The sequence below is a fragment of the Octopus bimaculoides genome, chromosome 4, assembly GCF_046866305.1.
Source record: "Octopus bimaculoides isolate indiv1 chromosome 4, ASM4686630v1, whole genome shotgun sequence".
NCBI classification, from domain to species: domain Eukaryota; kingdom Metazoa; phylum Mollusca; class Cephalopoda; order Octopoda; family Octopodidae; genus Octopus; species Octopus bimaculoides.
The window spans coordinates 70,899,613-70,911,497 of NC_142931.1; the positions used below are offsets into that span (position 1 = coordinate 70,899,613).

Sequence of the window (11,885 nt, forward strand, 5' to 3'; positions counted from 1 at the left end):
CATATAGAGAAAGAGAGAGAGGGGGAGAGAGAGAAGAAGAAGAAGAAGAAGAAGAAGAAGAAGAAGAAGAAGAAGAAGAAGAAGAAGAAGAAGAAGAAGAAGAAGAAGAAGAAGAAGAAGAAGAAGAAGAAAAAGAAGAAGAGGAGTAGCAGCTATGAACCATTTTCGAAAAAGAAAGAAAATTCTATTGGTGACTTCTGTTATTTAGAATCTTTGTTTGCTATTTTCAAAACAAATTTTTCAAAGCAGCGCTCTGGCTTTGCGTGATATGCATTGATTACTTGCATGCTGTCACAATAGGTTTAAGTAAAAACTTTTAATAATAATAATGATGATGGTGATGATAACGATTATGACGACAAAGAGGTAGAGAATACCAATGATGATGATGATGATGATGATGATGATGATGACGATGTTGATGGTGTCTTTTATTTGCCAATAAAATCATTTTTTTTTTTTTCTCCCAACATAGATTTTGTCTAAATGTAAATAATTGCTTGCCAACATATGACAGAGAGTTATTATAAGAAATTGTCAATGCAAATGTCCTCTGAAAGTTGTTTTGTTGGTGGTGTGGAGGGGAAAGAAAAGGAAAAAAAAAATACACATATATTTTTTCTAAATATAATCTTACACCTGGCAGGAGTCTAATGCTGTTTAATATTCCAGAAAACTATAAATGTTATACGTAATTATGACAGAATATGATATCTTTCATGTGAGATAATGACAGTTTATTGGTAAAATCATAACTTTGGTGGTAAGTGAAAAGTAATGTTGCCAAGTTTTGGGAGCATAGTATCTGTTTATGTATCTGTCTTCAGGGTAAACTTAAGTTATTTTCGTATTTTTGTTTATGTGTGTGTGTGTGTGTGTGTGTGTGCGTGTGTTTGGGGGGGGGGGGGGGGGCTGTGTTCTTTCGGTCAAATATTGTGCAGCAAAATAATCATAGGTCATTTCTTTAGCTTTTCTCTCTCCAGTAGTAGAACGTGAGTTATCATGAGTCAGTATTTAACATGGAAAATATGTATCTTACACTAAACTTCTCCAATGCAATTAAACTTTGTAGCTTTATTGTCGTGATTTAAAAGAGTGACTAGTTGTACATTTAGTATTTTCAAAGCATATACACTGCACGCTATGCCAAAAATATGGAACGGCAGCAGAAAAAAGATGGCATAGATGTATCCCAGAAAAGGCCTCAGTTAATTACAAAGCAACCATACATCATAGAGACAGAGTGATCAAGACTAATAGACCAGATTCATTACTTTTAACATGTGTTATGAGGTAAAAATCTGCACTCTTGAAAGTTGTGATCTATTATCATTCAATGATGATCCAATCAGAAATCAGATGTGATATGAGTTTATCATGGAGAGGAACAAATGGTAAAATAGACTGACTATTGCTGAGCACGCAACAGTTCCTACATTGTGGGTTATAGCTTATGTAAACACAACTGGAAAAGCTGGAGTATGTGTTATGGAAGGCTGTTTCATGTGATTGCGATCTTAAGGATTTAAACAAATTGGTTCTGTGTCAAGAATGTGAATATTATTAAACACACACACACACACACACACACACACACACACACACACACACACACACACACACACACACACAACACACCACACACAACACACCACACACGTGCACACACATATGAATGTAATCATGGCTGAGTGTTCAAGAAATTTGCATCTTAACAATAAGCTTCCAGACCCAGTCCCATTGCTTTTATAATATCAGGTAAAATTTCTAAGTGAAGACAGTTACAACCCTGCTATAACCCTAATTCTAATGTTGATTTTCATTTTCAGAATTAGAAAATACTTCTATTCTGAGCATTTTCTAACACTTAAGTGCCAAATATGAGATTTAGACATTAGAAAAAATCTTTGTCGTTTGATAATTAAGCAAACTTTCACTTACCAACAAGACACAACCCCTTTTCTTTTCTTCTACTACTTGTGCAACAGTCCCTACCCCTACTTCTGTATAGTAGTAATTAGTGTACTACATCACATATACCTACTAAATATATCTATTTGTCCTCCTCACACAATTGCATCTGTTTATTCTACACACCATTCAAAACACTTTGTTCAATTCTTACTCCCACAGAATAGAATTTCTTAATCATTGACATTTTCGCAAAAAAATTTGTTGTTTAAAATTACAATCTGAAAGCGATTGCATTGGGAGACTAGCATTATAATATTGTTAGAAATAGCAATCAAATCTCCTCCAAATCATGTCCTGGTGTTTCAAAAAGTAGCATAACTACATCAGATGTGTGCATGAAAAATTTAAGCAGATGATGCCTAGAAAACTTTTGCACAATCAGGGGTGAATTGGGGTTAAGAACCAACACCAACAACAACATGTAAGATTCCTTTATCTGAGATGGCCATGTGAAAATATGAATATTTCTCTTTTATAAAATAATTTTTATACTTAGTACAAAGTACAAAGCCAGTAATTGACTGGTTTATCTTTTTATTGACTCTGGACACCTAAATAGGAAAGTCAATAAGAGTAAGGTGTGAGCTATACTAAATAAACTAAATGAAACAAATTATTTAGTTTGGCAATCTACCAATACCATCGATCTACTGTTTTTTTTTTTTAGTCAATGAGGGAGTTTTTGAGTGCTCATGCAACTTACTAGAAATAGCAGCTAAATATAATCAATTTACTCTACACCACCTTTCATAACTGATTAGCCCAGTAACCTGGGCTAATCAACCTCAAAGTTGACTAATATCAATAATAATAATAATAATAATAATAATAATAAACCATAAGAGCATCACAACAAACCACAGCATATACTCAAGGCACACAGAGCTGCGCTCAGTAGTGAAGTGAAAGCATGCTATAAAAATAAAACTACTGAATAATAATAATAATTATTATAATAGTGGCAGGGGTCTTATACAGCTGGAAAACAATTATAAAATAACCACCATAGGACTGCAAAAATACCTACTCCAGAAGCAAGGAAAACTAATACAAATAGCCACAAAACACAAGCAAAACAAAAAAACTGTTTTCAGTATTTATGGAAGCTGACAAATACAAACAAGAAGTTATACTACCTAACAAATACGAAGAAGAAGAAGAAGAAGAAGAATAAGAATAAGAAGAAGAAGAAGAAGAAGAAGAAGAAGAAGAAGAAGAAGAAGAAGAAGAAGAAGAAGAAGAAGAAGCAACAAGAAGAAGCAACAAAAGCTATAAAACAAATGAAATCCAAACTAAAACTAGAACAGCAACGGCCCATGATAAAACGATGGCAAGAAAAGCCCCTACATGGTAAATACTGGGCTAAACTAAATGCAAAAGAAATAGACAGAGAAAAATCCCAGCAATGGTTGAGAAGCTCAGCACTCAAAGCAGAGACTGAAGGATTTTTAATTGCTTCACAAGACCAAAGCCTCCCCACCAGAAATTACTAAAAACATATAATGAAAAGAAACATAACAAGTAACTGTAGAATATGTGGAGATCGACAAGAAACAATAAATCATATTATCTCTGGCTACCCAGTCCTGGCTAAGAAGGAATATATTCACAGACACGACAGAGCTGGGACCTATATACACTGGAAGCTATGCCAACACTATGGAATAACAACAGAAAAAAGATGGTATAAACACACGCCAGAAAAGGTCACAGAAAACGAGAAAGCAACCATACTCTGGGATATGCCAATACACACAGATAGAGAAATTAAGGCAAATAGACCAGATATAGTTGTCAAAGGTCATGAAGAAAAAAAATGGTTTCTAACTGATGCATCAATACCAGCAGATGACAACGTTTCCCTAAAAGAAATGGAAAAACTTTCAAAATACAAAGACCTGGAAATAGAGGTAACTCGAATGTGGAATCTAAAAACAGAAACAATTCCTATCATAGTAGGTGCCTTAGGTATGATAAAAAAATATTCAGACAAATGCATAACAAAAACACCAGGATTTACAAATATATATAACATACATAAAATTTCACTACTGGGCTCTGCACACATCCTATGCAAAACACTTTCAATACAGTAACTATAAGAGCAACCACAGCACATACCCAAGGCACACAGAGCTGCGCTCAGTAGTGAAGTGAAAGCACGTTATAATAAAAATAAAACTACTGAGCAATAATAATAATAATAATAATAATAATAATCAGCTTCTCTCCATTCTGATAAGAAGATTTATTATAACAAGCAAGAAATTAAATCTGTTTACACTATGAAATGCAGAAAAATTGAGAAAATGTGAAATTAATCATTCAAGCTTCAGTTTTGGGGTGGATGCAGTTATAAACAATAGATTATAATATAGTGAGTTAAAAACCTGTCAGAGGGAAAATGGTTAAAGGCTTTTTCTAATTTAGTTGTAATGCTAGTACTTTACTAGTTCCTTATTTTATGAAGCCTAGAGGAATGAAACACAAAGTTGACCTTGGTAGAATTTGATATCAGAACATAAAAATAGAAAGCAAAAGCATATTGTGTTTTGTCTGATGATCTAACGATTCTGCTAATCCACTTCAACAAATAATAATAACAACAATTCTTTCAACTATATAGATACATCATCATCCTCATCATCATCATTATTTAACGTCCATTGTCCGTTCTAGTATGAGTTGGACAGTTTGACCGGGGCTGGTTAGCTGGACGACTGCACCAGATTCCAGTCTGAATTGGCATGGTTTTATATGGCTGGATGCCCTTCCTAATGTCAACTACTCCAAGAGTGTAATGGGTGTTTTTATGTGCCATTTGTGTGACACCAGTATCTGCCATGACTGTGATTTTGCTCGGCTTGATGGGTTTTTTCTTTAAGCACAACATAATGCCAAAGCTCTTGGTCATTGTCTCCGTGAGGCCCAACACTTGAAAGGAACTCAGCTACTTTGGTTCCATGAAGCCCAAAGCCTGAAGTTTTGAAGAAGGGAGCTAGTTGCTCACATCGACTCCAGTGCTCATCTGGCACTTATTTCATCATCCCCGAAATTGATTAACAGGTATTGATTAACAGCCACAGCCAGGTGCCCATCCTGTCACTAAGGAATTGCTTTTCATGCAACGGGTCTCTTATTTTGTATATTTTTGATGATGCAAAGCTAGAATACAATTTGTTAACTGGGGAAATGAAAACAACTCCCACCCCCAATTGATGCCTAGCAGTCTTTGTAGAACCACAAGTATAAACAAAGACACATATATACACACACATGTGCATACACACACACACGTGCACATACACACATATGCACACACACATACACACACACACACACACACAAATGTACACACACATGAGGGTTATAACAAGCTTTTTGCAGTTCCTGTCAACAAAATCCACACCCAAGGCTTCGGTCAGTCTAGGACTAAAGTGGAAGACATATACCCCAGGTGCTATTCAATGGCACTGAACCCCAAACTACGTAGTTGTGAAATAAACTTTTTAATTACACAAGTATGTTTGCAATTAATTTTAAAAAAAGGAAATCTGTCATTGTGCTATTTTATTTTCAGGGAAATTTAATACATCCCTGTGCAATCAAATATATTACAACACCAAATATGACTTTTTGAATTAACATAGTAATGTTGAAATGAGATTTTTGTTATTTCAGCTACATTGTTTGTCATAATATCAAATTCTCCAGGTAATTCTAGGGAAATGTTGTTTCTTAGTAATATTGTCTAGTCAGGACAAAGTAGAGGATAATAATGCTATTACTGAAACTGCTATGTATGGTCTAAGATTATGCTCAGAAATTATACTGATATCATCAGCTTGTGCTAAATCATATTTTTGTTCTATCGTCATTTGAATAAATTGTTTATTTATAATTATGTTGTTCATTTTTGTTGATTATATTTATTTTTGTAACAATTCCAACCCTAAAATAAGTGAATTTAATTACTTAAAATGTGTTTTTAATGCTTTCGTATTCAACCTGTACCATTACAATCACACCGAATTCTGATGGCTAAGAATAAATTTCCATAATTCCAAGTTCACTTCATGGATGTTATTCTCATAGTCAGTAATATTTTTATTATTATTATTTTTTTATGATTATTTTTTGAATAGAAATGTTCAAATGCAATTAGTTTTAAAAGAGGAATTCTGTCAAAACAAAGCCAAATCAATAATCTAGCTCAGGAAAAAGAAAGTAAGGAGACAAAAATAAAAGACCCACCATCACTACCACCACCGGTAGCATCACAACAAGCATCTGCATCATTACCATTAAGGTATTTTTCTTCATTATTGATCATTTGAAAACTAAATAGAAAAGAAATCAATATAAAAAACACATTGAAATCAGAAATGAAACAGCTTTTTGGGTGGTTATGCTACAGGTTAAACTCTTCCCTAATGCACATAACACATAGAAATTGCATTTGCTGAGAATTTTCTTGAAATGACTTCATTTTATATTAGAGGAAACAATATCTTGAGTTATTCTTGGATCCCTTCAAAAGCCAATTGAAAGAATAAAATAAAATAAAATAAAATAAATGTCTGGTGTTTTATTTTTCAATTTCTAATTATTCTTTTTTAAAATATTATACAAAACTTGCTACATAATGTTCAGTTATGTCATTATCATGATCTCTCTTCTGGCTAGACAATACTAAATACTAGCTGAAAAAAATTCAGCACCAACAGACAATACTACACAGCAACAGTAATACAATGCAGCAACAGACTATATTGAATCTGAAATTAACAGTACTGTGTATTTCAAAGAAACACATTGGTATTATAAACAAAATATATTTTTGCTGTTTAACCCAAGATCAATTCCTGACTGAGGAAACCTATTGTTAAAAGCATTCCAGTGGATACCATTACATCTTATTTTTAAGAGATAATATATCTAGGACAATACTATCCAATGTAATCCTTTATTTTAATATTTTAGAGTATGATTTGAAATTTCATGGTGATCTAGTTACTATTTCTGACTGGTCAAGCAATCAGATAAATTTCTTGCTTGTTCAATAATCAGATATGCTTGATTCCTACCTGGAAATTCAGCACAATTTTGTGGTCAATTCTATTATCACCTGTTTGAGATACCTGATTGGTTAAAGTACTTTTATCATAATAAAACTATTCTTTTGAACATCAAATGTATTTAGTGAAATATCTCAAAAATGCTTTCCCAGATACATCAATAAATGGATACACTGGAAAAGTGCATATTGAATTTCTCTTTACCTAATCCAATACATATAATTTAAACACATACTTCTGCAGATTAGTAGCACTATAGAAAAGCAAACAAATTTTTCAAAAGGCAATTACTGTTGAGAGGACAATTATTGTGGGAAATAAAATTACAAGTAGGAACAAAGATAGTATTATTGATGTTGGAAAAAGTTTTTGAACTGAAATGGTTAATTGAGAAAGGAAAAGTTTTTTACTACAAGAATAGTTAATTTTGATTGAATTGCTGCTAAAAACCTTATGTCTTTTATCACTGAGAAAATGTAAAGACATTAAATTTACAAAACATTTGGCAATAGTTTGTTCCATTTTTCATAATTGCTCATAGATTTGTGAGGTTTCAGTGCTAGCAAAATATAATATATAATTCTATACTTAGTATTGCATATTCTCTTTCCTTCCTCTTGTTCACACTTAAATGTTTATACACACACACACACACACACACACACACACACACATACACGTATGTGTGTGCAAATTACAAATCATATACATGGAAATTAGTTCATGCCGATGCCAAAATTTATATGTAGTTTTACCTTAAGTAATAATTTTCACCAGAATTTGCCGAAACAATCACTCTTGCAAATTTCATATAATAAAATCATAGGTTACTCTCTAAACTGCTGAAATGTGTTAAACATTAAAAAAAAATGTAGAATTTAAACAATAAAACTATTTATTTACACAAGATCATAGCTACACATTTTTTTTTATTTGTTGACCAGAATTCAAATGTATAATGTTTTAAATAGTCAACTATTCTTATGTTCACATGTTTACATTCAGCTTTAAAAATATATCAAACGTACAGAAATATTGAAAACATATTAAACATACAGAAATATTAAAAAAAAACCTACTCTGTATTTTCTTTGTCAAGTATAAGGCATAAAATAGTTTTCTTGTTTTCTTTTCTCTTGTGAAAACCATTTCTTGAAGAATTCTGGAACAGGTAAATAAGCATTGAAGTACTTGCAATTTCTGTGAATTTTGATTAAAATGTTTTTTCTGTGCATTTTACAAATAATACTATTAATTGTAACCTTTCTTCAATTTCATTCACAGGACATGAAGATTTTTTCTGTAAAGGTAGGTGGTTATTTGTGAAACATTATTACATTTTTTTTGTTCATATGGGCAAAAGAAAAATGTCTATTTTGTTTTCATAGGAGTGAGTAAAATGAAATGACACAATCAGAAATGAAAACCACATTATAAACAGGATCTCCTGTAGCTTACGTTGGGAAAGCTCACAATAAATTAAAACTTAATTACCAGTAAGTTTAGGATAAATTAACTAATATACATAATTATTTCTCACACAGCAGGTCAAAAGTAGTACATTTCTAAGAAAGTTAGTATAGTTAGTAGAGCAAAAAATATTATTAGTTTATGACTAGTATTTCATTTCTCAACCACAGAACAATGAAATACAATTTTCTCTGGCAAGATTTGAACTGAAAATATAGACAAACTGAAACTAACTATTGTAAAGCGCTTTCTCAGTACTGTTGTTGCAGCAGATACCATCTTTAAGAAGGTATGAATAATTAATCTTAACTAAGTCCAATACCAACTGTGGTAGAAGAAGAGCACAGTTAATTGAATCAAAGCTTGTTGAATTAACACTCTATCTTATTAAGAGCAGTGTAATGAATGTTATCTAGGAAAAGCACACTTGACCTTAGTAATGGGATTTGAGTTAAAAGCTAAAGCATTCAGTATTAAATTATATTTAGTAAGTCTTCTATTCCAGTAGTCTGCTGTGTTGGTTATAGCCAGCTGCTGAAATAATAAGGTTGGATTTGACTGCTTAGACTCAACTAACTCCAATCAGATAATGGAAAACAAACAAATTGAAAATAATGAGGATGATAATAATTATAATGATTGTTTCTAACATAGGCACAAGGCAACAGATTTGTGTTGAGGGGTTTAAGTTAATTACATTGACACCAGTACTTGACTAGTATGTTATTCTATCAATGTTGGAAGAATGAAAAGCAGAGGTAGTCACAGTGGGGATAGAACAGATAATCTAAAAAGCCACAATAAATACTACAAAGAATTTAACCCAATGCTTTAATAATTCTGCTAATCTACAACCCTTAACTATGATTATAATTCAAGTTTAACTTAGTCAAACCTACATTAAACATCCATTAGTCTCTTCTTTATCAGTTCATTGCTTGCCATTTGCTTGCATCCAAGTTTTTTTACAAGTAGATATGAGTATATGAGCTTCATATGATGGCACATTTCTGCAAGTCTCTTGTCTCTGTTATATATTCATCAGTCATGACTATTAGTGATTAATTAGTAGTCTTCATAAAAAACATATTTAGTTATATTTTTTTTATTTTGAAATAGGCGCAGGAGTGGCTGTGTGGTAAGTAGCTTGCTTACCAACCACATGGTTCTGGGTTCAGTCCCACTGCGTGGCACCTTGGGCAAGTGTCTTCTACTATAGCCTTGGGCCAACCAAGGCCTTGTGAGTGGATTTGGTAGACGGAAACTGAAAGAAGCCCGTTGTATATATGTATATATATGTATGTGTGTCTCTGTTTGTCCCCCCAACATCGCTTGACAACCGATGCTGGTGTGTTTATGTCCCCGTAACTTAGTGGTTCGGCAAGAAAGACCAATAGAATAAGTACTAGGCATACAAAGAATAAGTCCTGGGGTCGATTTGCTCGACTAAAGGCGGTGCTCCAGCATGGCCGCAGTCAAATGACTGAAACAAGTAAAAGAGTAAAAGAGTAAATACATCCATAGCAGCAAGTCTAGATCAACCCATAATGGTCACTATGCAAAATAACATTCACATATCACTCAGTAATTCATTGTAGAATTTTAATAGAATAAATTTACATTCACCCAATTTATTCTCATTCTTTTACTGGCTTCAGTTATTGGACTACAATCAGGCTTTGGTAATGCTTTTGAGGAATTTCATTGATTATAGGCATCAAACTCATTTGTCTTTATAAGCTGGTTTAAGCATAAACTAGATCTCATGGCCTGGATTGAAGCACAAACTTTGTTTTGTTGATTGAGCAAGGACAATTATTCCTAAAATGTGTATTCATAATGTAGGCTATAATAAATGTATAAAGGGGTAAACTTATAATATTGTTACTAATAAAGAAAAGAAAGAATATGAAACGTTTCAATGTTTAAGTCTACAGTTGTGAGATAAAAATGCAATCACACACACACACAGATACATACACATACATACACACATATATACATACATATATACATGTGTGTAAGAGCTTCATATATCATATATAGACATGTGTATGTATATATACATATATACATTATAACAATGATAATAATATTAGGGATAAAGATTCAAATTTACAGGGAAAAATTCAATTTTATTTAATTCATCAAAATTAAAATTAAATTAAATTTCACAATATATAATATATAAATATATAATTTAGAGAAAAGACCCACAATTATTGAATTCATCCATGAACATCCACAATCACATATAGAAAAATTTAATAAGTAAATGCACTAAAAAACCTATAATAAAAATCAAAAAAGTACAAAGTAATAAATATTAAAATTATAAAATAATAATAAAATAATAAAAAATTACATTTTTATTATTTTATTATTTTATTATTATTTTAATGTTATTTTATTCTTTTATTATTTTAATATTTATTACTTTGTATTTTTTTAAATTTTTATTAGAGGTCTTTTCAGTGTATTTACTTATCAAATTTTTCTATATGTGATTGCGGATTTTCATGGATGAATTCAATAATTGTGGGTTTTTCTCTAAATCATATATTTACATATATATATATATATATATATATATATATATATATATATATATATATATAATCATGTGTGGGTTTTCCAATATGCATATATATGTACGGTCTTATTAAGCAAGTGTCTTTAGAGTAAAGTTGGATGTAGAAATGATCAAAATGATAGTATACACTTCATGAGAAGACCAAAGCTTGATAGAAAGCTTGCACTGTTTCAACAGCAATATCTGTCAATACTGTTCATAACACTACAATTCATTTTGATGAATATTAATATTAATTTAAAACAAAATTACCTCTGTTAGGCTCAACTCATAAGCTTCTTTTTTATTGGTGGAGATAACAAAAAATTCCTTAAGGTGCACAGATTTGACTAATTGAAAGTAATGATAATCAAAACATTACTTGATTTTTCACTTAGTAAATGTATGAGATATATTATTAAATCAAAATCTTTTAAAAATAATTTTTTTATATAATTGCAAAGGTCCAGCCTAAGCATTGCTGCTGGTCAGATCCAGCCTATGGGTCATAGGTTTCTTTTAGTCTAATATTTTATTGATGTCATCTTTGAGATACCAGTAAACTATTGAAGACCCAAAAACATAGCATAGAAAAGATGTAAACAAATACATATATTAAAAGTGTATACATATGTAAATGAATATGTATAGGTACAGGTGTGGCTGTGTGGTAAGAAGCTTGCTTTCCAACTTCATGTCTCTGGGTTCAGTCCCACTACATGGCACCTTGGGCAAGTGTCTTCTACTATAGCCTTGGGTCAACGAAAGCCTTGTGAGTGGGTTTGGTAGAC

At 31.7% G+C, this 11,885-nt stretch overlaps 1 long non-coding RNA gene across 1 annotated transcript in view; it reads left to right on the forward strand.

The window, feature by feature from the left end:
* Positions 1-476: 476 nt before the first annotated feature.
* Positions 477-11,885, forward strand: part of LOC149136076 (uncharacterized) — a 23,823-nt gene continuing 12,414 nt past the window's right edge. The window contains exons 1-2 of the long non-coding RNA XR_016241329.1: positions 477-763; positions 8,337-8,360. This is a non-coding gene — a long non-coding RNA (uncharacterized LOC149136076). The remainder of the gene's footprint in view (positions 764-8,336; positions 8,361-11,885) is intronic.